Here is a 22500-nt window from a genome sequence, read left to right as displayed (position 1 = left end):
ATTAATTTAATTGGTGGGTAATTCAGTCAATTAAACAACTGAATGATCATTGTCAAAACCAAGAGAAGATCCATCATCAATTCAGGAATGAATTTTACTTTAGAAATTAATTGAAAAAAACCTGTTGAAGTTACAATGTTATGATTTCAAGGACCAACCAGCAGGAATTTAGGGTGACATAGCAGTTTTATAAAATCTTTAATGTGAACTGATATAAAATTATTGTAATGCAATGAAGATGAAATATAAAAAACTATTTGAAAAATCATTGATCAGAGCTGGCTAAAACTATAAATAATGTGTACACCTAGTAAATTGTATTGTGCTTCTCTTTACTAATTCCTTATATTTCACAGGAAAAAATAACAATATCAGATGTACAAAATATAACAAACTAATTCCCAACAATGAAAGATATTTTGCTTCGTTCAACCAAATGTTCTCAGAAATATTCTAAAAATCGCTGTATACAACAAACTTAATCAATGCACATTGATAAACACAGTTTTGTTACTAATTTCTTTCTTATTGTGTTTTGTTTTGTTTTTCTTCTTTGACTGATATTGGTTGATCAATGCCTATAGCATTCTTGTTAAGGAAAATTTGAATCAAACATGCAACACTGAATTATTAAGTCAAATAAAATCCATCTCAATATGGCTGCTTCTATTAATGTCAACAAGCAAAACACAAATGTCACCATATAAAAAGAGAGACACGAAAATAAATACAAAAATTAGATATGTCAAACTATTCAAAATCAAAAACAATAAGTAAAATATAGGAAACGTATCATGATATATGAGAAAATTGTGTTTAAAGAAAGAATAGGGCTAACTATTAAAAATGTCACCAACCTCCATTCTAAATCTAAAATCATGCTAGCAGACTATTGTATAGAATGAAGATTGTGATATTTCAAAGATACTTATGCAGTAAATTAGAATTCAAACATCCGATCTAAAATCTTCTGTGTCTATAATGAATTCTAATAAACAATATGTTACATGTGTATAATATATGCATACATCTATATACTCACACACATACATACACATATACCATAATCATCATCCTGCTAGTATTAATTAGATCGGTTCTCACAGTCCAACTCAGCTATATGTTACATGTGTATAATATATGCATACATCTATATACTCACACACATACATACACATATACCATAATCATCATCCTGCTAGTATTAATTAGATCGGTTCTCACAGTCCAACTCAGCTATATGTTACATGTGTATAATATATGCATACATCTATATACTCACACACATACATACACATATACCATAATCATCATCCTGCTAGTATTAATTAGATCGGTTCTCACAGTCCAACTCAGCTACTGCTCTTCAAGACAGGTGAGGAACCTTTTTTCACTTTTAGTGGCATTTTCTGGCAAAGTTTCATAGTTAAATGCACTTCTGAGCATCCATCAGTCATTCTGGTGTTTCTCTGTCTCAAAAATACACTTTCTTCTTTCATGAAGATGCATTCCCTTTCTTAAATTAGATAATATATATATATATATATATATATATATATAAACAGCCACAGGTGTTGTTGTCAGGCAATAAGTTTGCTTCCCAACTACACAACATCTTTGGCAAGTGTCTTCTACTGTGGCCCCAGGTTGACCAAAGCCTGGATCTGGTGGATGCAAACTGTGTGTGTGTGTGTGTGTGTGTAACTGTCCTGACATCACATGAGAGTTGGAAAAGAGTGTCACCATTATACAAGTGGTGCCCATTTCCCTTATTCTGTAAAAATAAAAAATGTCTGGTCATGGAGAAATATTACCTTATTTGGAAACAGGTGAAAGTTGACAACAGAAAGGGTATCTAACTAGAGAAAATCCACCTCAACAAATTCTATCCAACCCATAATGGCATGAAAAGTGGATGTTAAAACGATGATGATGAAAATGACATAAATTTCAGAAAACATTCTCAACGCAATTTAAACAACAAAGATGCATCTTATAAGAGAGCAAATATTGCAGTTGCTGCTTTACTCAAAGACATTTATACACAAGCTCTACACACAGAATATATCTTAGGTGATATGAATTCTTTAACAAAGAGAGGGCTGCGAGCTGGCAGAAACGTTAGCACGCCAGGCAAAATGCGTAGCCGTATTTCGTCTGCTGCTACGTTCTGAGTTCAAATTCTGCCGAGGTCGACTTTGCCTTTCATCCTTCAGGGTTGATAAATTAAGTACTAGTTACGCACTGGGGTCGATATAATCAACTCAATCTGTCTGCCTGTCCTTGTTTATCGCCTCTGTGGGTAGTAAAGAAATAGAATACTTTAACAATGATCATTGCTTCTCAGTCATCAATATTTTCCAGTTAAGCTTTTAAAATTAATTGTGTACAAGCAATTCTTATTTAGTCCTCTTCAACATCCAGCATGCTAACAACCGAGATTTAATCCAAGTGAAACAAAGTTTCAAACATACAACATTTGATATTGATGTCTGCTATTTTACAGAATAAAATGAAACTTTACTCTCTTGAATCTATTACTCTCCAGGCTTGAGTTTATTGAATATTGGAGTGTCTAGAACTTTACACAAATGCAATAGAAACATAACAGAATGTGAACAAAGATTTCCATATGAAATTGTATAAGAATCTATGATAAATGCTTGACATTTTTCAACAAAAAGTAACTACTGCTACACCTTTTGTTCACAAGGAAACTGAAATTATATAGAAAGAAAAGCTTAGTGGCAAGCATGGGTAAAATATAAGTTTGGGCCACCCAGTGTTGTAGTCAAATGAATCACCCCCATTCTTAAATGTAACATACTGTTATGAATGCAGTCGGAGAGACAGACAGGAACAAACATAATCGGAGAGAGAGACAGACAGAAATGAATGCAGTCAGAGAGAGAGACAGACGCAGTCAGAGACAGACAAAGATGAATTCAGAGGAAATATGGCACTATGTGCCAGAGTGTAATGTACAGGGCACGCTTCTACACCCATGTCAGGATTAGAGGGGAGCCCCTAGAGCAGCTTGCCCAGGACTTGGAGAGCACGGTGCATAAAGCCTACCCTACAGCTACCCCCAACCCCTTGTCTCCGTTTGAAGCAACAATTTATAGATGCTCTGGACAGTGCAAATCTCAAGGTCTAAGTGAGATTCAGTGCTACATCTAACACACACACACACATGTACTACATGTAAGAGGCAGAGTATTTTAAACAAAATGTCACCTTCACACAATGGAAAATATTTTCAATAATCTCTTTGCATTTAACTTCTTCAAATCATGTTAAAAATATCACATCAAAACAAGATCAGAAATTTAATTAAAAGTTTCTAATATTACAAAATATATAAGCTTCTAACATTAGAAACAGACAAGAGATTATATTTTTCCCAGAAATTAGACAAGATAACAAAGCATTAAATCTGGAAGTAACAAAAAGTCCATTCTGATATTCTATTCCTGAATTAGATATCAAACATATTTAGCATGATTAGCACAAAGTCATTTTGTTAATAAAAGCAATGAATTAACTGAAACTTTAATATCAACTGATCAGAGAATGTAACTCTGTGTGTGTGTATGCATGTATATGTATATATATATATATATATATATATATACATACATATATATATATATATGTATGTGTGTGTATATATGTATGTATGTGTGTGTGTGTATGTGTGTGTGTGTATATATATATATATATATATATAATAGAAATATTAAAATTACTAAGTCTCTTTATATATATTAGAAAAAAAAAACACCTTTTATCAATTCAATAATGAAAAATTAAATTATACCATTTAGAAAAATTACATATTATAGAAAGATTAAATATAAGATAAAATGATTAAGTAATGTGCAAAATAGTAAACGTTTTATTTACTATTTTACACATTACTTAATCATCGTTATATGTTTTATCTTATATTTAATCTTTCTATATGTAATTTTTCTAAATGGTATAATTTAATTTTTCATTACTGAATTGATAAAAGGTGTTTTTTTTTTTCCATTTTGTGAAATTTGATTTAGTATTTCTAAATTGAATTTTTCCATGTAAGTTTGGAATAATATTCCTTCATATTATTATATATATATATATATAAAATAAGAAAGAGACAGACAGACAGACACATACATGCATGCATTTACATGTCAGTTGGTGTCTCCTCTTGATATATGATTTCTGTATCACCATCACACAAGCAGTGTCTTTTGTGTCCGTGAAAACATTTTCATTACTAAGGAAATATTACTTTACTTGGAAACAGGTAATAATTGATGACAGAAAGGGCATCTAGCTGCAGGAAAATTCACAACAAATTCTATGTAATCCACGTGGTCATGAAACATTGGCCATTAAAACAATGGTACTGATAATACATGCATATATCCATACATGCATACATACATACATACATACATGCATACAGGATGACAACAATGTTTTGAAACTGAAAGTAGTAGTTGTGTTTTGAAAAGTTTCATAGTTTCAAGGTTAATGGATCAAAATTATATCAGATACAATTTTTCAGGCTATAACAGAAACTAAATGGCTTGAGAATAGCATTGGAATAGACAATGCAAATAGCCAGTCATTACAACATCTGTGTTTGATTTTAAGTGATATGTGGACAAAATATTTCTTTCATATACCACACAAATGATTCCTATTTCATTCCCATGTGATCCCATGAGTAACCAATGAATCCTCCAGATTTTTTTCATATACTGCTATGTCAAGAAAACAACATCTTGCAGTAAATTAGATTTATACAGTACAGTTTAATGATAGACTTATACCAGGGACTACCAAATGTAACATTGAAGATACAGTATCGAAGGATGAGGCTAGCTGAACACTGCATCCAACACACCGATAAAATTGCTAACAAGCTGGTGCTCTGGTAACCAACAGAAGGAAGAACAAGGAGAGGAAGGTGGAAGACAACTTACATCGACAACTTGTTGGAGGATACTGGTATGGAAGGGATACAGGAGATGAGGACCATTATGGAAGATCGAGATAATGAGAAAATGTGTGGAAACAGGCTTGGGGCATCCTGTGAAACGACCTAGATAGATAGATTAATGATAGATTATAAAGAAATTTCTTTTATTCTTGCATACCAATAACAAGCCACGCATATTGGGCACATGTCTAAGTAATGCAAAGACAAGTAGAATTATTATAAGATATTTCTTTGAGCTTGAAATAAGCTACTGCATTTTATTAATAATTAGATGCAAAAGTTAGTGAAAATTGTTGAGAATAATAGTGGTTTACGTTTTTCTTCTTTTTATCAAATTCTAATACAAAATCAATACAAATACACAACTTTAATTGTATAAAATGTAAGACCGGCAAACTTGTTTAGTTATAGGGCATTGATCTAATGAACAAAATCAAGGTTTAATATCAACTTAAGGATAACAGTTTAGAACTAGCTTGTCAATTCCTAAAGTGTAATACAGACCTTGTCTTTTAGGTCAACATAAAATAATTGTCCTCATATTCCTTCTGCTGTAATTGATCTTCAGGTGACAGAAAAGAAGTCCAACAACACATCTAGGTAATATTGCTACCTCAGAGTGAACATCAGAACTTGCTTGGCAAGATTGGTACACTGAAAAATCCATTGGTGACAAGCAATTGAAGAAAATTAAACTTCAACCAATCAAAGGACTTCATATGATAGTTTCTTTGTAAATATGATAAGATAAATTGGTAGTAAATTAATTTAACAACCAATGATTGTAAAGAGCCACTCCCATCAGTCAATAAGCTTTAAATTTTATTAATTCCTTGGGTGTATTTATGTCAGAGTAACTCAATAGTAGATTGCTAAATTGTTGCCTTTAAAATGAGCTTCAGCTGAAATCTAAGAAAGAAACATGAACTATTTTTTTAAAATAATGTCTTATGTGAACTAGTGAAAGCATGTGGCCTAGGAATTAGAGCTCATGCTTTTAATTCCTAGACCGGTCAATACATTGTGCTCTTGAGCAAAACTTCCTTTTTACATTGCTCTAGTTTTCTCAGTTGTAAATTAGCAATAACTGGGAAGTGAACCCTGCAACAGATTGGTGTATCTCATTTAAAACACCATCAATCATCATCATCAATATTTAACATCTGTTTTCCATGCAAGCATGGGTTGGCAGGCTTGACAAGAATCAGCAACACCAGGTTCCATAGTTTGTTTTGGCTTCATTTCTATAGCTGAATGCCTGTCCTAACATCAACCACTCCACAGAGTGTACAACATGCTTCTTTATGCGGCACCATCACCAGTGCTTTTTATGTGACACCAGTATCCACGCCAGTACTTTTTAAATGGCACCTTGGTTTTAAGACCTCAATTTTGTTGTTGTAGGCAAGTCTTCTTGAGTACAATGCACCACATATCTTGGTTCTCTGTCAGCTCCTTTATAAGGCTCAGCATTTTGAGATCAGCCTTCAATACTTTTGTCCCATTTTTTCCTGGGTCTCACTCTTCCACATCTTCCCTCCACTTTAAGTTATCACCAATTTTTTATGCAACTGATCTCATCCACCTGCACAACATGACCAAACCAGTACAGACTCCTCTCCTGCACACTTCAAATAATTCCTCTTATGCCCAACTTCTCTGTCAATACACCAGTGCTCTGTCGCACATGCACACTGACATCACACATCCAGCAGAGCATACCAGCCTCATTCCTCTCCAGCCTTCTTCTCTTGACCCCCACAAATCTTGCACCCTGGCCCCTCCGCCTAACTTCCTACACACAGCACACATCCACCCTCCTCTTCCTCAATTCCTCACACACCTCAATTCCCCTTCCACACAGAGTGCCCACATTCCAACTTCCCAACCTCACCCCAAGCTTCTCCTCAGGCTATTTGCCATCATAAGGCAAGTCATGTTTGCACAACCCAGGATGAAGGTTTGCACCTTCCTTTTTCAGGTAGGCAGGTGCAGCCCACACCAGCCTTTGGGCTGGCTGGTGCCCATTCTCCTTTGCTATTATCATGAGGCTTTTTTGTAGCTGGATTTTCTACAGGGAGCATGCTTTTGCTTACCCCACAACCTCAGTTTCTAGACATGAGTGGTCCTGAGACCAAGGCCTCTACCATGTAATGGAAAAACTAGCTCAGGAAGGCAGGGACGTTACTCCCGAGACCCCTTTCAGAGCTCCCCTACCATCAAAGATATATTTTATTTTCAAGTGCATTGTGTTATCCATGACTGGCCAGTCTGTTTTTCAAGAGAGTCTAAGACTATGTTAGCCAATGTATCTTGATTCTTTAAAGACAAGAGGTAGTGATTTAGAGAAGATTTGGTTGCAAATTCTAGCAAGTCAGGCAACTTTGTAGAAACTCTCTCAATGGTCCAAGAAAAAGAAGGAGAAATGGTGAGGACGCAAGAGTTGAGATGAAGTATAAGCTAAAACTGCTTATATTTGTTGCTATATCTATAAAGTAGGATTTAACCTTTAACCTTTTTACTACGGAAATCTGACATATCCACTCAAAATTTCATTGCTTTTAACTGTGGGAAGCAGTTTCACCTACCAATCTGTCTTTTGTTGAAGAATGCCATGTTTGAAACCACTTTTTTGTTGAGATATATCAAATTCACTGAAGCAACAGGACTTGCAGAATATACTAATTCGATCAGCTAGTGGATATTTAGCATCATTATTTGAATAACCATGAAATATAAGCTCACAGTTAAAGGGTTAATCTGTGAAGGGTGTGACTCCAGTCCTTGAATTAATTATCTGACCACATTATCAAGCCTCCTCCTCCCATCTAGTTGTAAATGACCCAAATGCTTGACCACTCATCTAACCATTTCTAGCAAAACTCAGATAAAATATCCAAATGATCAAAGTGAATGAACTCACAAATATTGGGTCACAATTCAATCAGAAATGATTTCTTACATAGGCACAAGGCCAGAAATTTTATTAGGGAAGGAACTGTCAATGGAATCAACTCCTGTACTTGATCAGTACTTTATTTTATCACTGCACTTTCCCACCCAAAAGAACGAAAGGCAAATATAATCTCATCAGTACCCGAAATCAGATTGTAAAGGGCTGTAACTAAATACTTTTAGCATAGTAAACCTCAACTGAATTTGAAACCAGAACACAAAGGGCTGCAACTAAATACCCAAATGATTCTACCATCCCACTGACCTATATATATGTGTGTGCAAACATGTCTGAGTGGTTAAGGAGATCGCTTTACAATCAAGTGGCTTTGGGTTCCGTTCCACTGCACATTAGCTTGGACAAGTGTCTTCTACTATAGTTCCAAGCCATCTAATGACTTGTGAGTAAACTTGGCGGAAACTGTGAGGAAGCCCTTCATGTGTGCACATGCACACATTTGCATTTGTGTGTGTGCTTGACCTCCCTCCTCTACCCATTGACATGCAGTTTTGGTCTGCTTACATCCCTATAACTTAGCAATTTGATTAAAAAGATCAATAAAATAATTACCAGGCCTAAAATGAAAAACAAGTACTGGGGTTGATTTGTCCAACTAAAACTCTTCAAAGACTTAAACAAGTAAAAAAATATAATCACAAATAGTAATTAATGTTAAAAGAAAGCCCATTACTCAGTACGTCCCTATCTAAACTGGTTACATGTTTGAGTTGCTTTAAAAAAAAATCTAAGCTCAAGAAAATTCAATAGCTCCAAAAACGTTCACAGATATAGGAATGGGCAGAATCACAACACTTATGTTAGCTTTCATGAAAAATCAAATCACAAAATGCAAGAAGAAAAGGATGGAAAAAGAAAATTATCACTTGCTTATCTTCAGTTTTAGAAATTTCTACAAAGCTAAAGTAAAAAATGTTTTTTAATTTAATAAATACACATATTTATTAGGATATAGATTACAGGTTATTTTAGAAAACAATCAAGAGTTGCACGCTGTGACTGACGGCACTGGTTCAGAAAGAGTTAATAAGTGTTTGACCTGGTATTTAACTGTGTGTGTGTGTGTGTGTGAGTGAGAGAGAGAGAGAGAAACAACTAATAAAATGGCTGAGTTGGTAGTGGTTTGGAAGGATATGTTAACAGATTTGTAAATGTCAAAAGAACTGACTAATATTAATAAAAATAAGAGAAAAAGTGTGGCAAAGTATTTGTGGGGAAAAGCAAAAGTCAAGTTTAACTCTAGATACCTTAAGTATGTCAGGCTAAGCTAAAGCTTCAAATAGAAGAATAAAAAGAATTGACATACCAAGAAGTCTATGAAGCAAAACAAATTTTATTTACTTTTTCGTTTGCCAACCACTTCCACAGTGAGTCACTCCTAGAACATGCTAATATCATTGCACCTGTTCAGTTTTGAGTGTGTGGGTGGTGTTTTGTTGAACTGGACAGAGATTTATTGAAGAAAAAATATATCTATTCATTCAAACAAGGAGACATAAATGTTGAAATGTCACTAGAGAGATTAAATGAATGAATGTGTGTGTGTGTAATGTAATATGATAAATATAAATGAACAAGTGGGTGGGTACCTGTGGTGATGTTCAATTTTGTAGTTAATTGGAAAAGCAATTTGTTTTTAAAGGGATTAAAATGAATGTCACTCTTTATTATTTAATAAAAAATAATTTTACACATAGCTAAATACAATTTGTACATGTCATTTTCTATACATTTCTATTCAATATTCAGCTAACAAAATGAGCTCACACTTTTTAAATAAATTCCAGAATATACAGCTAGGGAAACTATCATTGCAGCTCACTGCCTTTGATATGTATGTTAGGAAAATCAACAAGGAGAGGGACAGACAGACAAGCAGAGAGAGAGAGAGAGATTGCTATTTATATAAATTAGTCTAAGACAATACTGAGAAAGATTGTGTTGTTCCTTTCCAGGAAAGGAAGCACAATGTCACAAATTTACAAAGGAAATGTTTAGTTTATTGATAAAATATAAAAGATGACTGGTTTTTATCTCAACTCCAAGTGAACAAAAAGTAAAACCAGCCTCAGCAGAATTTGAACTCAGAACCTAAACAATAAAACTGAATAAAACTTTCATATTTAGTTTTTATCTTTTATTTTATACCTGTTTCAGTCATTGAAGAGCAGACATGCTGGAGCACTGCCTTAAAAAGTTTGGTCAAATACACCATTCCTAGTACATATTTTTTATATTAAAGTCTGGTACTTATTCTATAGGTCACGTTTGCAGAACTTCTAAGTTACAGATGCATAAACAAACCAACACTAGTTGTCAAGTGGTGGTGGTAGGGGGAGGGGGTAATCACAAACACACAAACATGTGTGTATATGTATATACATACATACATACACATATATGGGGGTACAGGACATAACTAACAGTGCAAATAAGAAATTCATAAACAACGAGGAAAAAATGGAAAACAGGACAAGGAAACACAGAAAAAGGGCCCTTCATCAGTTGTCAGCTGTCTATCTACTCCTTATTTCAAGCATTCAACAACAGTATGAATCTCCAAAGACAGTTGCTTCCATAAATTCTAAAATAATATTTAGAATTTATGGGAGCAACTGTCTTTGCAGACTCATATTGTTGTTGAAATGAGGAGTAGACAGACAGATGACAACTGATGAAGGGTCCTTTTTCTGTTTCCTTGTCCTGTTTTCCATATATACTATATTCAAAAACTATTATTAAAGTTGTTCAGTTTCAGATTGGTTTTAATTTCTATAAATTTCCTATCATAAAGCCAAACCTTACCAAGTTCTTATAGTAAGTCTCACACAAGCAATCAGAAATTCATCACTGTCAGTAAATTTTCAACAGGAATATTTAAGATTCTATAGAAGAATATATATCAAATGAAATAAAATAAAATAAACAGAAACGCTATTATATAAGATTGGACAAATAACATTCATTCTTTCAAATAAAGATATCTCCTGAAGATATCATTAGTAATAAATATTTTATATCTTTATCACAGTTCAGCCATGATTATTAAATAGAGAAAAACAAAGCAGCTCATCTCAGCTGTGACCTCTGTCGAAACCACTTTCACCAAAATTCTACTCTGTCTTTCTCAATCCTCTATTTCTTCAAAGTTTTTCTACCAGCTTCAAGTCTAATATGTTTCATCATCATCATTATTTAACATCCGTTTTTCCATGCTAGCATGGATTGGACGGTTCGACCGGGGTCTGGTAAGCCATGGAGGCTGCACCAGGCTCCAGTCTGGTTTGGCAGTGTTTCTACGGCTGGATGCCCTTCCTAACGCCAACCACTCCGTGAGCGTAGTGGGTGTTTTTTACGCGCCACCGGCACAGGGGCCAGAAAAGGCTGGCAAACAGCCACGATCGGTTGGTGCTTTTACATGTCACCAACACGGACGCCAGTCAGGCGGCACTGGCATCTGCCATGTTAGGACGGTGCTTTTTATGTGTCACCGGCACAGGTGATTAGCAGTTTAACTAAGGGTGTCCAAAGTATTAAATCAATTCAGAGGAAATTTCAGGGTCCAATGTGACCAAAACTACAACCAATTCGATTCAGATCCTGACTAGTCAATTATTGTCAGGGGGAAATACCTACAAATTCCATTTATGTATTTGGGTTACAAGATTTTTGCAAGTGAACTTGCACGTTGAAATTGATTTGATTGCATCTTTGGAGGGTCATTATGCTGTTAATAAGAACATGCACTGATTCACTTTCACATCTTTATTATTCATTAATTGATTAACTATCTCATCAACTAATTGACTGATTAATCATTTAATCAATCAATCAGTTGTGCTTGTCACAGTCCTCTTCAATGACATGCTCTCCTGAAACTGATTTGGTGTAGCAAGGGCAAAACATTGAAGTCCTGAATGGCGATGAAAGGACTCTGATGACAAACACAACTGACTGATTGATGAAGTGAGTGATTGAGTGAACAATCAATTAGTTAGTTTGTTAAACAGTCAACCAATTGAAAAATAATAAAAAAGTGGAATTGAACAGTGCATTTGTTTATTATTAGCATAATGACTACAAATTGTTACTCATTTCGGAGAATTTAGAAAATGAGCCCCTGCCAAAACCCTTTATCAGTATCAACATCACATGTTGCAAGTGGGTGGCTGCAAGATGGTATCTGCCATCAAAGCAAAATTTTGGATTGATTTTGGAATAAAGTTTCCAGTGGAGTGGTTGGAACAACACCAACAGGTATGACAATATGCATTAGCATGTGCATGCATGTGTAGTGACGCTATTTTGGAAGTTTTCAGCATGCATGCGCAGAGTTGGATTACTTCCTGTAGGCCATTGGAAGTTCCCTCATGCGCATGCGCAGAGAACTGCCAACAGAAAGTTTTCCAGCTAGATCGGTCTTTTAGAAGCTGCAGCCGAATCGAATGGACATGACTCAAGGTTCTCTCAAGAAAACCAACACGTACAAGAAAACCAACTTCTACGCAAGAACGGAGACAGCATTTTGGCTCACAAAAGTTAACTATTGTGAATAGTTTCATGGCTTTGGCTACCGGTTTGCCCTGAAGAAAATATATGTATATATATTTGATTTGCGAATCCAGACCAAAATAAAATATTATTTATTGCTGTTGAAGATAGTTGAAGTTTTGGCTTTCCTTTCGACATAATTGAATGTAACAGGGTAAGCGTTCCAGAGACCTTCATCCTGTTACACATGCATGTGTGTTGCATATATATTCTGAACACAATTCTAAATAGGTGAGATTTAGAAACTCTTATGAAATATTAGAATATATATAATGCTTCATTTCAGCATATACATAAAAATCCCCAAAAGGTTTCAGTGTCAGACATTGTGCAAGAGCAAAACTCCAAACGCAATAATGACAAAACACAAAAATTAATTTTATGATTTATTATTTTCAACTTTACAATTTCACTCAAGTGCCTGGGTTGATCATGTTTTGGACTGCCAACTTCAGAGTCAACAATTTGTCTTCTCATTAGCATTAAACTAAACCCTGGCCACCAAAGGACATATTTCTCTGGTGCACCCTTGATACATATACATATACATATGATACATATAGCCAATTTTTTTCGACCACCAGATTAACTGGGGACTTATGAAAGGAAAGCTTTAGAGCAGCTAACCGGCTTCCGTGCCAGTGGCACATAAAAGGCACCATTCGAGCGTGATCATTACTAGCATCGCCTTACTGGCACTTGTGCCCATGCTAGTAGGGTGCTAAGAGCACCATCCAAGTGTGATCATTGCCAGAGCAGCTAACTAGCTTCTGTGCCAGTGGCACGTAAAAGGTACCATTTGAGCGTAATTGTTACCAGCATCGCCTTACTGGCACCTGTGCCAGTGACATGTGTAAAAAGATTCGAGTGAGATCATTGCCAGTACCACTTAACTGGCCCTCGTGCCAGTGGCACGTAAAAAGCACCCACTACACTCTTGGAGTGGTTGGCATTAGGAAGGGCATCCAGCAGTAGAAATTCTACCAGATCAAGATTGGAGCCTGGTGCAGCCATCTGGTTAATCAGCCCTCAGTCAAAATCGTCCAACCCATGCTAGCATGGAAAGCAGACGTTAAACGATGATGATGATGATGATATGAAACAAGTGCTAGCTAAAAACCTGAAAGTGTGCATGGACATATAAGACAAACTTATGAAAATAATTTGGAGAGGCAAAAGGTTAAGTCACCTCCTTAACTCCACCACTTGGCACAGTATACACTGTTACAAACATAAAGACAAGGGCTTACCATCAGTACTGAAGTTCCTGTAAGTGTGATGGGCACTGCCCCTTTCCACCTGACTAAGGATAAAAACCAAAAGACAAATTGAAGCTCAACAAAATAGCACAAGACAATAAGAGTAATCAGATCAGAACTTATGAAAATATGATTAGATGTTTGACAAAAGAAAAACATTAATAAATGTTGCGATAAAGCTGGTGAGGGCAGAGATAAACCAGGAGGGGAAAAATAACTTAAGAGAACTATTGATGATGTACATAAGCAGAAATAAATTAAAACAAAAAAAAAAAGTTAAAATTCATTAAATAAGAGAAATTCATGAGCCATAGCAATTAGAAAGAAGGACAGCAAAGATGGGAGTGTTTTGTCAACTAAACCTGTTCAACCCATTCTTTAATAAAAAGGAAAACAACCAATGCAGTTTTTAAATGGGTGCTATTTTGTTTGTTTGTTTTTTATTTATTTGCTTGCTTTCTTATTCACCTTCTAAACTTAGTATTGAAGTTACTCAAAAATATTTCAGTTATAGATCTATATTATGTCACACATACACAAAATTCATGAGACTATTTAAAAACGTTATTAGAAATATATTAGAAATATTTTATTTGAAATTTTTCCAAATCATGCGTCTTTAATAAGTGCTACTTGTATCAAATATCAATTCTCTAAAATAAAAAAGAACTATATTCCAGAAAAAGAAAGGACAGTATGTCACTGTTTAATCTTTCATTGGTTATATAATACAGTCCAAATTGATGGCTAGTGTGTAGGTCACTGAAATATCGATATTTCATAGTTAAAACAATGACAGCAGTAGACAAGTTGAGTGTTAGTTTTCATAAGTCAATAGCAAAATATCTTACAACATAACTATTGTAATAAAAACATAAAACTACAAGAACAAAACTTAGGCTTTACTCAGAGAAATACAGAAAAAGTGGTTTAGAACTTACAAAGATTGGGCAGAAGGGGAAAGTAAGGATGGGAGAGGGGAAAGATATAGGATGGAGGGGAAAAGGGGGAAGATAGAAAAAGAGGTCAGTATGTGTGTATGTGAAAACACAAAAAAAAAACCCTTATCTTTACATAAACTAATTATAGATAGACAGAAATATTTCAACTTTGTCATTTTGATGTATATAAAAATAATAAAATGAAATTCTGTAAAGAATTCACAGATAAAATATTACCAGTACCGAAAAGAACGTTCCTCAAATTGTATTAAGCTGTAGAAGTGCTATTGCACCACCTCATCCCACTTTCTTCTCACCCAGTCCATCAGTTAAATCACCCTCAACTTACATCTTACCATCTTAAGACTATGGAAACTTAACTATTTGAACCTGTTTTAACTATTTTAACAGGTGCAAATTCATTTGACAATATCCCTAAAAAAAATGCAAAAGTGGGCAGCAACATCGGTTTATGTGTACTACTCTCTAACTGGCATTTTCCAGAGGTACAGTCAATTGAAATCATGCCTGCTAAAGCACAATTACATTTGGTTATACTTCTAGAATGTGGAGGCGCAATGGTCCAGTGGTTAGGGCAGCGGACTCGTGGTTGTAGGATTGTGGTTTCGATTCCCAGACTGGGTGTTGTGAGTGTTTATTGAGCGAAAACACCTAAAGCTCCACGAGGCTCTGCCAAGGGGTGGTGGTGAACCCTGCTGTACTCTTTCACCACAACTTTCTCTTTCTATTTCAGCTGTACCTGTATTTCAAAGGGCCAGTCTTATCACACTCTGTATCATGCTGAATCTCCCTGAGAACTACGTTAAGGGTACATGTGTCTGTGGAGTGCTCAGCCACTTCCACATTAATTTCACGAGCAGGCTTTTCCGTTGATTGGATCAACTGGAACCCTCGTCGTCATAACTTACGGAGTGCCAACAACAACCTCTAGAATATAAAGCTACTTACCTATGGTTACCGTTCTTGTAACAAAGACAAAATTACAGATAAATTTTAAGGATTTTTTTTTTGTTTTTGATAAAATAAAACTAAATTTTACAATGATAAAAATTCATCATAACTGGCAACATTTGCATTATTCAAACTTGACAACACCTATTTTTTTTTTTTAAGAATTGCTATCACTAGGTGCAGGTGTGGATGTGTGGTAAGAAGATTGCTTCCTAACCACATGGTTCCAGGTTCATTCCTATTGCATGGCACCTTGGGCAAATGTCTTCTACTAAAGCCTCAGGCTGACCACAGCTTTGTGAGTGGATCTGGAAGACAGAAACTAAAATAAGCCATATATATGTATAAATATGTATGTGTGTGTGTGTGTGTGTGTGTGTGTGTGTGTGTGTGTGTGTATGTCTCTGTGTTTGTGTTTGTGCCCCCATCATCACTTGACAACAAGTGCTGGTGTGTTTACAGTTCAGCAAAACAGACCGATAGAATAAGTACTACACTTAAAAAAAATTTTTTAAAGTCCCGAGGTCAATTTGTTCAACTAAAACCCTTCAAGGCAGTGCTCCAGCATGGCCACAGTCAAATGACTGAAACAAGTAATAGAATGAAAGAAAGTAAAAGAATTATATCACCATTGGTTTGATTTCTTATATTAAAGAATATCATTATCCACCTAACTTTTGAGTTCCTATTATTTTCTCTACCCATCACTTCATGACAAGATTTTTGCCCTCAACATCTCTGTCCCACACTGCTCTACAATTTCTGTCATGTAAAAAGCCTACTGTAAAATGGTTGGCATTAGGAAGTGCATCCAGCTGTAGAAACCAAGCAAAACAGACTATGGAACTTGGTGTGGCCTCTGGCCTTGCCAGCACCTGTCAAGCCATCCAACCCAGACCAGCATGAAAAATGGGCATTAAATGATAATCATTTTTAAGCAGTAACCAGCAAAGTGAACCCTTTTTTCCTTTCTTTCTGTAAAGGTGCTCCCAACTTTAAAAAGCTTATAATGTATGTTGTTTGCGTAAACACTGAAACAGTTGCATAACAGAGTTTCTCTCTTGGATTCCCTTTACATATTCAACAGGTCATCATACAGAACTTGTCTCCCTGCCAGTCCCCTGCTTTCACTGCTTAAATCTCACTTGGTCTAATACATTACAATTTATCTGCTAACTAAAGAAATACTTTGCATGAAGTTGTTATGAACCCAGTATATGTTAGATCACCAAAGTAACAGAGTTTGGCTCCTACCTTAGATAGTAATAAATTAGCCTTTGAGACATGTCTGAAGAACTACTAGACATCCTGCTTCACATGCTGTGCATTTATTGATTACATTCCTTACTGGCACCTGTGCTGGTGGCATGTGCTGAAGATTTGAGCAAGGTCGTTGCCAGTACCACCAAACTGGCCCTCATGTCGGTGGCACGTAAAAGCACCCACTACACTCTTGGAATGGTTGGCATTAGGAAGGGCATCCAGCTGTAGAAACTCTGCCAGATCAAGATTGGAGTCTGGTGTGGCCATCTGGTTTGCCAGCCCTCAGTCAACTCGTCCAACCCATGCTAGTATGGAAAGCGGATGTTAAATGATGATGATGATTCCATTCACAAAATAGCTCCAAATTATCACTTGCCTTTAAGGAATTGACTTGATGAAGTTGGTTTGTTAAACCCCTTGTAATTCTCAAACTCTTCTGAATGTATGACTCTTTACTAGTTTTAATTTCAAATTACTGATGTCCCATGAGAAGCCTTCAACTTTTTCTATTCAAAAGGTTTTTTAACCCAATATTTACAAGCTATTAATTATAGCTTTATTTGCTTCAAGATCCACCATTCTAAAAAAAATTATTCCTAATTATAGACTTACCCAGTTTTAAATCTTTTAAAAGGTTACAATTAAAAGAACTGTGTGTAAACAGAAATTAAATCAAAAACCTATAATTATATATTAAAACCTAAAATTATATATTTTAATGTTGCATTTGTAACATTCTTGAATCTATGAATGAGAATTTTATAGTTTCTCATGAACAATTTCCATTCACTGTATGATCCTACATAAAAAAGATATTCACAGCATACATGAAATTTATATCAACCCATGCTAGCATGGAAAACGGATTTAATAACTAATGCATTAGTTTTTACAATTCATTTAACTTTTTTGTCAACAGAATTTATAAATAATTTTCTCCCTCTTTCTCTATCTCTCTTTTTTTTTTTTTTACTAATATTGTCATGTGGAACAATGTTTGACATTATACTGCTAACATGTAGTGACTTGAAATATGTGCTTACTGAAAAAATTTGAGCTGAAAATTGGCAAATAAAAACAACAAATATATGTGTATACTTTTTAATAGAATTTATATTAACTTTCTAGAAACCAAGGTTTCATACTAACAAAAATCAACAATTCAAATCATGACACACTGCTATCATATAATGGTGGACTGTTATTTGTGATATGAATTCTGGTTGAAAAAAATCAATTCCCCATCATTTTATTTTAATAGTCTACAAATGTGGAGGTGGGGTTTTCTCCATCACCTTTATCTATGATGAACTTTCAAAACAACTTAAGAATGCACTTCTTTTTATTTTTGTGCAATGGCTTAAAAGCTATCATTTGAATTACAATGGATGTAGGTGGGGGCACATCTGTTTCTTTTTCTTCTTCATAAATCACTCACTGGATTGGCAAGCCGACATTTCCCCCCCCCCCCCGGAACACAAGAGTGAGTTTGTTATCAAATCCTTTTTAAAACTGAAGCTACAATAAAAAGCCTGAGTGAATTTAAACAATACTAAAACGTCACTGATTAAATATTGTTTGAGAGGGAATGGGGGGGGGTAGCGAGAGCAAGATAAGAGACAAGGAGAGAGAATCAGATAAAGTGAGAAATGATGAAGCAATTGACATCTATAATTAAATTATTAATCAGAAGTTCGCCTGGCTAATATTCGGACAGCCCAATAAGTTTCATGATAGATATTAGAAACGTTGGGCTTTAATTTTCTATCCCTCGCAATTAGCAAAAGTCTAGTCTGAAATATCACTTTCTTTCAAGTGGGTTTGGTTCTTCGTGTCAAATCATTTCAATCTGTTATTAGTCCTTTCATTCCATTTTTATCAATGTTTAATGGCTTACACACACACACATACATGCATACACACACACACACACAGTGTAAGCAATGGTCAGCAATAAAAAGCAACTGATGCAAGCCAGTTTCCACATCATATCCTTACAAATTAGTTCTCAGAGGACTTCCAGTAATGGATAATGCAGTAAATATTTAATAACAATAAAGCAACAACCAAATTAGATAAGTACGTGTGTGTGTGTGTGTGTGTGTGGTGTGTGTGTGTGTAAATATATATATATATTTATATATATATGTATGTATATAATTACATATATACTTTATCTATTACTTGATTTAGTCACTGAACTGCAGCCATGCTGGGGCACTGCCTAGGAGAGTTATTATTTTTTAAGTCCAGTACTTATTCTCAGCAGAAGAGGCTGTGTGGTAAGTAGCTTGCTTACTAACCACATGGTTCCAGGTTCAATCACACTGCGTGGCACCTTGGGCAAGTGTTTTCTACTATAGCCTCAGGCCAACCAAAGCCTAGTGAGTGGATTTGGTAGACGGAAACTGAAAGAAGCTCGTCATATATATGTATATAAATATATGTTTGTGTGTCTGTGCTTGTCCCCCAAACATCGCTTGACAGCCGATGCTGGTGTATTCACGATAGAATAAGTACTAGGCTTACAAAGAACAAGTCCTGGGGTCGATTTGCTCGACTAAAGGCGGTGCTCCAGCATGGCCGCAGTCACATGACTGAAACAAGTACAAAAAAAAAGAGTAACTGCTAAGTTATGAAAATGTAAATAAACAGCAGTTGTCAAGCAGTGGGTGAGGAAAACATACACACATAAACATACACACATACAAATACACATGCACACATACAGACAAATGAACTTTCACAGTTTTTGTCAATCAAATTCACTCGCAAGTGTTTGGTCAGCATGGAGCTATAATAGAAGACACTAATCCAAGATACCATACAGTGGAACTGAACCTGAGACCATGTGGTTGCAAAGCAAGTTTCTTAACTGCACAGTCATAACCATGCATAACTATACACAAAGCAATAGGTCTCCACAAATGACTTAAAGACTCTTAAAATTTTACTTGCTGTCATTTAAAAGTATCAGCACATAAAAATGGAATGAAATTTATAAATATTACTTTCATCAAACATCAGTAGCCAAACAACAGAATTTTTAAAAACCTTATCCTTTGACTGAGCGAATTTTTTAGCCAATATTAGGTAAAAGATAATTCGATAATTTATCCTGAATAATAAATATAAGAAAAAAATGAATAACCCGCATGGCTAATTTCAGTTTCCATGCAGGTGGTACGTAAAAAACACTACTTGAGTGTGGCTGTTGCCAGTACCACCTGACTGGCCCTCGTGCCAGTGGCATGTAAAAGCACCCACTACACTCTCGGAGTGGTTGGCGTTAGGAAGTGCATCCAGCTGTAGAAACTCTACCAGATCAAGACTGGAGCCTGGTGCAGCCATCTGATTCACCAGCCCTCAGTCAAATTGTCCAACCCATGCTAGCATGGAAAACGGACGTTAAACGATGATGAATAGAGAGAACACATGAAACAGTCTTTATTCAGTTGTTCATAGACTAAACTATATTCCCTTACTATTTCAATACCAGATAAAAAAAAAAGAAAAAAAGAAAACAGTTTAAACAGATTATAAAAAAAAAAGAAAAAAAGAAAACAGTTTAAACAGATTAATAAATAACTTTGTTAAGTCTGTGGAATATTTCATTAAAAAATTAAATTAAAATTCCTTGTCCATACATTTTGTTATATTACAATTTCTAAAAATTTCTAACCTATTTCTAATCATTAGAAACTTGGAATTTAGACACATCAAATAATTAGGTATAAATATACAAGCTTCTTAGCATCATTTGATATAATGAACTCCTTGTTTGTTGCTAGAGTTACATTATGCTGTGTATTCTTAGTCAACTCACTTAAATAGATTTCGATCAATTAACTTGTAAAAGATAACTGACTGATTTACCCAAGGGAGGAATTGTGCATTATCTGCTTAACGCTATAAAAACTCAAGATAAAATATTTCTCTTACAAATCAATATCAACTTTCCACAAAAAAAAAAATTGTTCTGTTGTTCTAAAATGAAACTAGTTTTAACAAAATGTTCAGTTAACATGAAGGGATTACTAAAATGTGGATTACTGTGATCCAAAGCTCAATCAATAGAAACACCAAGACATGCTAATATTACTGAAAGAAATAATGTGGATCCCAAAGTTAGTCTTCCTACTAAAACATATTTACAAACAACATAAAACATATAAAGTAGAAGTATAACAGTAAGGTTTTTCCATTTGTTTTATTTATTTGTTTGTTTTTTTCCTATTTTATAAACTCGTTAGTGATATGCATGTTAATCTCATTGAGAAACAACAGTTCATCTAATAGAAGAAACAAATGAGAAGTGAAGAGACATTTAACCTGTCCAAAACATTTTCGGTAGTTTGTCCTAAACATCATTGTTTGTTTTCAGACTTTTAAATAGCCCTTGTTTTCCATTCATAAATCCCAAGTCACACTCACAATTGAAAAAATTATGAATGTGTATCATATATAATGCACAGACACCAGGGAAATATGTCCTGTGTACTACATGTAAAACACAAGAAAGATAAAGGGATAAAGATGCCGTTTTTTTTATGTTTTAGTAACCAGAAAATGTACATGTTCATAAAAAATGGATCATGTTAGTTATAAAACAATATTCTAGCCGGGTAATCTTGAGATAAAGGTATGTGAGGAACCCCATTCATACAAGCTACCAGGCAGTACATTATATGATGAAACTGAAGTTATTGTAGATAGCTGGAAGTGGTGTCCATCAATGGCATGTCATATGTAATGGAACAGCTTGTTATACTGAAGTTATGAGAACTTGAAGGCGACGAGCTGGCAGAAACATTAGCACGCCAGGCAAAATGTGTAGCCGTATTTCGTCTGCCATTACGTTCTGAGTTCAAATTCCGCCGAGGTCGACTTTGCCTTTCATCATTTCGGGGTCGATAAATTAAGTACCAATTACGCACTGGGGTCGATGTAATCGACTTAATCCGTTTGTCTGTCTTTGTTTGTCCCCTCTGTGTTTAGCTCCTTGTGTTTACCTCCTTTGCTTGTGGGTAGTAAAGAAACTGAAGTTATGAGAATTTTCAACAGTAGTAAATCTGGCAAAACAAGTACTGAATCAAAATTAAAAATATAATTTAAATTGATACAAGAGGGAAAAATCTCTATAAGTGTTGTATTAGTTTCAAATATACTTTAAGAAATAGGAAGTGTTCATTTAGTAAAAGGATAAGATAAAAGAAAATCGATATTCTAGTAGAATAAGCAAAGAACAATAAAATAGAAATATTCAATAAGACATTTGTATGCCAGTCCACTGCTTTAAACATACTGACAAGCACACATTTTATATTTGATAATAACATCACTTTTAATAATGTGATTTATGTAATTCATGAATAGAATTTGATCAACAACACTCAAATTGTCAGTCACAGGACATCAGAATGCTTCACTTCTAAATTAAAAAAAAAAGAAATTCAATTTATTTCCAATCAATCACAAGAACTTTGTTTTAAGTGTTTGACATGTCATACGAAGGTGATGTTGAAATAGCCTTAAAGAATTATC

The 22500-nt window shown here is 34.9% G+C and overlaps 1 protein-coding gene across 33 annotated transcripts in view; it reads right to left on the bottom strand.

The window, feature by feature from the left end:
• LOC115215841 overlaps window positions 1-22500 on the bottom strand; it is a 342340-nt gene that overhangs the window by 282262 nt on the left and 37578 nt on the right. The window contains exon 2 of one of the 33 annotated variants that reach the window (XM_036506111.1): window positions 8837-8870. The exons of the other annotated variants lie outside the window; for them this stretch is intronic. The gene's annotated coding sequence lies outside the window, so the exon portion shown is untranslated. The remainder of the gene's footprint in view (window positions 1-8836; window positions 8871-22500) is intronic. 33 annotated transcript variants of the gene reach the window in all.

The sequence above is a fragment of the Octopus sinensis genome, linkage group LG9, assembly GCF_006345805.1.
Source record: "Octopus sinensis linkage group LG9, ASM634580v1, whole genome shotgun sequence".
Taxonomy (NCBI): Eukaryota; Metazoa; Mollusca; class Cephalopoda; order Octopoda; family Octopodidae; genus Octopus; species Octopus sinensis.
This window is presented reverse-complemented; position numbering and strand designations above follow the sequence as displayed.